Genomic DNA, 6,031 nt, shown 5'->3' with positions numbered 1-6,031 from the left:
AACAAAAACTATAGCTTGCAGTTTCTCACTTGCCAGAGAAGTCATGGTGCTCTGGGAGAATATGGGGAAAACTAACGCGTGACATAATTTTCTAAAGCAGAGCTGACATACTAAATGTCAATAAATCAGTATCTCTGTTATATCTCGGTTATATTTAGAAACCAATAATCAGATACACAGACCCAAGCAGAAAAATCAGCGGTCTCTCGCATCCCCAGAGCCACATGCATAAAGCCAGGACAGGCAGAGCTCTGCACATACTACCCATGAGCAGTCTGATGGGGGCACAGGAGGGAGCATCCCTATGAACACGGTGGCAGACTCCTTCAGTATTTCCTATTGAAAGTGTCAGTTAATGCTGCTAGTTACATCTTTAATTGATTTAGGTTAATATAGAGATTAAATGCAGAATGGGACCAACATTTAGATGTTGACTCCTACTAGAAAACATTCAAGGCTCAGTGTTTACTATTTTTTGCAGGCACAGTAGTGAAAGAGTGATTAATTCATTTGCTTGGTGAACTAAATACGGGCAAATGGCTGAATTCTGTTGGAAACGAGAGTAAAGCCCTCCGGATAAAGATGGCATTGCATGTTACTTGATATTTCTATTGAAAGCAATGATGAATATTACATATATTTGGTTGGCTCATCAGCGATGCACAGAATTCTGTTGTTTAAGAATGAAATGGAACATTAATATTGAATTTTACAATTTCATTATAAATGGTTCAGCTTAGTTTCTAAAGTGTCATCTTTATTAGATGGCTGTCAGATTCCATGAACAAGTGTTTTTGATGTGTAAGCAGCAATGTTAAAAAAAAGATACAGCAATTAAAAAAAAAAGTGCTTAAAATCAAGAAAACAAATACTTAAGACAGAGAAATAAGCACTCTCGGTAATGGTGGAGAAGGACAGGTTTCTTCATAGGTAAGTCTTTTGTTGCATTTATTTTTAAAATCTAAATTTCAATATTTGCTGAGATGCACTATTTAATGTAAGATACACAGTTGTATGAATCGGATTCTTGGGGCTAAGTGTTCATTTGTTTTTTCTTAATTCTGAACGCATCGGGTGAATATGATCATGTAGTGTGAGACTGGGTCTGTAGATCAATTTGGGGCTGCACGGGGGGTGAAGTGCCCAACGTGCCAGCCAGCTCAGTGCTTCCCTTCCTGCAGAGGACAGGATTTCAGGAGGAAATCTCTAAAATGAATGTTACTGCTTCATGTGCCAATATACCGATCAAGGCGCCTGACCTCCTACCAGGTTATTTTTAACGCAGCAGACTAGCTATGATCCTTGCCAACTTCTCTAACTCGCCAAAGAAAGACAGAAAAGAAAATTAATTCAGTCAAGGCTGACAGCAAACCCACCATCTTCTGATATGGCGGTTCGATACTACGGTGTTATCCTTACATATTTTGCTTTCTATCAACAAATATGTCTATACTGTGAAACCTTGTGTCTATACCTGCGAACAGCTAATATGTCTATACCTGTGAAACAGATGGGTGTTGCTGTGGACCTTCAGCAACACCCATCTGAGATCATAACTTGATTCCTACTGCTGTTCTTCCCTGTGTGAGTTTTGTTCTTCAGATACTGAAACTGCAACTGTAGAATTAGCAATTTTAGTAAGTAATGAGTACCCTTCTCAGCTCTCTGCTGAGGAAACATGGACTAAGCGCTGAGGCTTTTGAAGGTAAGATGGCTTTGGAAATCCTACTAGACATCTAAGAAACTGACCTGTCCAGAAAAGCTGAGGCTGAATGTGGACTTGAACCCTGAGATTATCGATGTCTAATTTCCCTCCTGCTCAGCATTCTCTACTTTCTATGGTATCTGTATTTCTATTTTTTCCAGTCTGAAAGTAATTTAAATTGGGCTTCTTGCAAAGGCAAATGCAATAAAATGAGTGATGTAGGAAAGGCCTGAAAGGCACCAAATTTCCTGAACTGAGAACAGCAGCACTGGCTCAAATCACACCAAACGATGGGTTCATGTGATATGTGCTGAGACATTGCAGATGGATTGGTGGCTTTAGAAAATCTCTGAATGTCTCTGAAAATCCAGTAAATCTATTTCTGGTGCATTATTGACTGATGCCAGAACTCTGTAATTTTTTTTTTTTTACTTTTAAAAGAACACCAATTTGTCATTCAGTCATTTATTTAAACCTGGAACAGGCCCATACATCCTCGTACAAATGAAGAGCTGCTCTATGCTAATTAGCATTCCCTGAGCCTTCATGGTTTATTATTAGCAAACGCAACTTTTCCCCCTTGAATGTTTTACAGAGCTTTTGTGAGCTTTTTACACCAACTAGCTTGTCCTTTCTATTTTCTATTATACCTTTTGTAATTGCTTTCTGTCTGTATTTGATATGTTGTTGCTTTACTCCAGTAACTTCCATCATCACTTTTAACTGTTCGCTATTACTGGGATCAACATGATTGCATTATTTACTCTGTTTGCTTTAAATATCACTTTTTCCTTGTTCTCCCCCCTCCTCTCCCATCATCTTTCTGGGAATATTTCAGTTTAGCAACAAGATGCTGTGTGAAGTCTTATTTGTCACCTTTATAACCTAAGACCATGATTACTTTAAGCCCAATGATATATTATCATAAAGCACTAAACACCCATTGGACCATTATTGAATTCATCATATCTAAAAGCTCAATAAACAGTGAAGGATAAACCTGTTTTTTACTGCCTATGGAAGTCAGCAGGTTGATTCCTCCTTTAATTCTCATTTTTGTCAATACCAGAATAATTAAATCCCCATCACAAAGACTCTAGTTTCCTCACAGGTCTCTCATCACTGAGCCTAGCTACGCTTTGTTTTTTCTTGCTAAGCATAGGGTTGTTGTAAACCATCAACAATTTCCCACTCCAAGCCTTCCTTCTCAGCCCACTCAGGCACAAAAGAAAGTAATAGGAGCTTTACATGAAAAGAAACTGTTCTGTTGCTATGGTCTCATGTCTGCTGCACTGAAGTGGTTTCTACAGCAGTGATTAGGAAACACGTTCATGTGCTCCATTCTGTTCCATGGGGCTTGCTCCTTCCGGAAGGAGGGGATGGGATGCTGCCCAGGCCCTTCTCCCCCCTTTCCTCAATACACGATATGTGACAGACTGGATGATTTCTCTTAGCAGGCAAACTCAAGAGTTTGTTAAGTGCATACCTGGGGCCTGGGTTGTTGTTTCCTGCTGTGCAGCCAGGCCTGACAAAGTTAAAACCAGCGCCCGTGATTCCCAGCCCATCTGAAATGGCCCTCTCTGCCACTAGAGGAGCAAAGCCTGTATGTACACAGAGAAAAGATATTTTGTTTTAATAAGCATAGAAATTGGATGCAAATTTCTTATGCATTTAAAAATCAGAAATGGTGTTTCTCTTCTGTTCTGAGCTCCAGCTGTATGTACTATTACCCCTGGGGAGGCCTGGTGCCATTGCAGAGCACAAGTACAAGGGACTGCCTGTCATTTTTTCTGGTGCAAGGGAAGGAAAGACTAACTTTAACTGGCAAGTGTCAGCTCTGAAATAAGCTCTGTAAGAAGAGCCGACACTTTCTTCACCTTTCTTAAATACGAGCAGGCTGATATCTTTCTCTGTAACTCGGCTTCCCGGAGCACAGAAGGCCAATGTCTAGAGATGTATCAGTGCTTAAGAGATAGAGTTTCAAAAATTATTTAGGCAAGCACGGCCATTATTTCACAGGATTTTAATTAAAATTACAGAATTACATACTTAACAAAAACCTATTTGCATTTTCACATAACTAAATAAATCTCTTTACACTTTGGTCCTGTGAGCCCAGCACGGTGGTCTCACAGTGCTATTTATGCTGACTTCTTGTGACACTTTGTCCTGTCCGCCCAAACCAGGGAAGTTTTGCCATATGTTACAGTTTGAGAGCTGGCTGTTTCAGCATTCCTGACTGACAGCTCACAAAGCAAGGGGGAAGCCATTGCAAAGGCCCATTGAGGGATGGGGATGCTGAGGCAGGATTCAAGTCAGCAGCAAGTCAGGTCATTTGCCTCCTAATTCTGCCAGAGCCACTTCTCAAAGTGGGAGTGGGGGGATTCTAGGCTCTAAAAATCAAGCAGTAGGAGTTACAGTAAGAACATAATATTCATTATAAAATGAAAATCTCTGCTTCTGGTCCTTGAAACCTGCTACCGGCTCCCCCTGCTGTGTCTTGAATATATAGAACAGATAATGATTTCACAAATAGCTGTAGGTTTTCTTGCATCGACTGCCACAATGGCACCAGGTAGTCAAATATTTATTACCAGGCTGCAAGGATCCATGATCCCTCTGGAAGACTGCGACTATGCCCCAGCAAAATGTTTGTTGTGTAGGTCCAGGCTCAGTTGTGGACTTGTGTGTGAACATAGCTTCAGTATTTAGATATGTTTCTGTTGCACTTTAGCTACCCAGACAGATCTTCTATAGCAAAAAAATGCAAAATAGTGAGAAAGTTCAGCTTTTCAATAAAGATGGCCTGCACAATTAAAAGTCTTCCTCTTTGTTACGGTCTTCAGTCATTCACATATCAGCTGAATAAATATGGAAAGGAACTGGCAGAGAAGATTAAAAACAAGGATGCAAACATATTTGGCTATTTAGCTTTTATTCCTCATCGTGTTGTGCAACTTTTCTTTTCTCCATCAAACTAATTAGCAAAAAACCTCTATCCATAAAGCTCTGCCTGAGCTTATTGCTAGGTCGATGAGCCTGTGTTCTTTCTGGTAGTGAATGCTGTCTGTGATTACTGCATTCATTAATTTTTATATAGGAAATAATACCTCTGCCTTGATCTATGTAAACACATGGATTTCTGTTCCAAATCAAACTTCCTCTGTACTCTGCACTGTTGCTGGGAGGGAAGCAGAGAGCTAGTAGTGTCAGATCAAGTTAAAGAATGCAATTTCATAAAAATAACCAATGGTATTTAGTGCTTATTATATTATGCAAGATAAACCAGGGCAGACAAGTTGCATTGATTACAGTTTGGGTGATTTGTAACTCTGAAAACTCAGAACAATTTGTAATTTGTAGATCTGTAACTCTGAACACTCAGTATGTCCTGATTATGGACATGGATGTGCTCTTAGACAACTGGGCTCTTTTCTATATGCTCAAGATAACAGCATTAAATAAGGCTGGACAATGATCTGCTTTCACTGATCACAACCTTGTTGTTCAGGTTGTTGTAGATCCTCATCCATAGTGATGACGATAGTAATCTGGAGGATGAAGCCTCAGTGGGAACATTGCAGTGCTGAGCACCAGGTAAAATCAAGGGCAATTCAAAGAGAACTCCTGACCTGCGCAAAGAGAGTGGGGTCCAGAATGGGAAGAGTTAGCCCCTGGCATAATTGGGGCCAAAAGTCCTCTGCGAACCTAGCTTTGATTATCAAGCAGGCCATAAAGAGAGTGGTGCTGATGTGAAGCATCTCTCTCCAAATCAAGTCGGGCAATTACTGTAGGAATACTACTGTTCTTATGCACCTTCCTTCCTTTGAAATCCCCACCAAGAGGCCATGAGATCCAGTGATTCCATCTTTTCCAGCTGTGGTTCCCAGAGGCTGAGAGAAAAGAAAAGCTTCTACAGGTACATCAGTGAACAAAGATCAGGGAAAATGTGGCTCTCTCCAGAAGGAAATGGGAGACCTTGTTACCCAGGATGTGGAGAAGGCTGAGATACTCAATGACTTTTTTTGCCTCAATCTTTACCAGCAAGGACTCCAGTCATACCACCACACCACAGAAGGCGAAGGCAAGGACTGGGAGAGTGAAGAACCACCCACTGTAGAAGAAGACCAAGTTCAAGACCATCTGAGGAATTGGAAGGTACACAAATACATGGGACCTGATGAGATGCAGCTGCAGGTCCTGGGCAAACTGGCAGATGAAGTTGCTAAGCCACTATCCACCGTATTTATAAAATTGTAGTAGTCTGGTGAAGTTCTCACTGACTGGAAAAGGGGAAACATAAAAAAAAGGTGATACAGCTCTTAC

Source organism: Calidris pugnax, unplaced genomic scaffold (assembly GCF_001431845.1).
Source record: "Calidris pugnax isolate Ruff unplaced genomic scaffold, ASM143184v1 scaffold17, whole genome shotgun sequence".
Classification (NCBI taxonomy): domain Eukaryota; kingdom Metazoa; phylum Chordata; class Aves; order Charadriiformes; family Scolopacidae; genus Calidris; species Calidris pugnax.
This window is presented reverse-complemented; position numbering follows the sequence as displayed.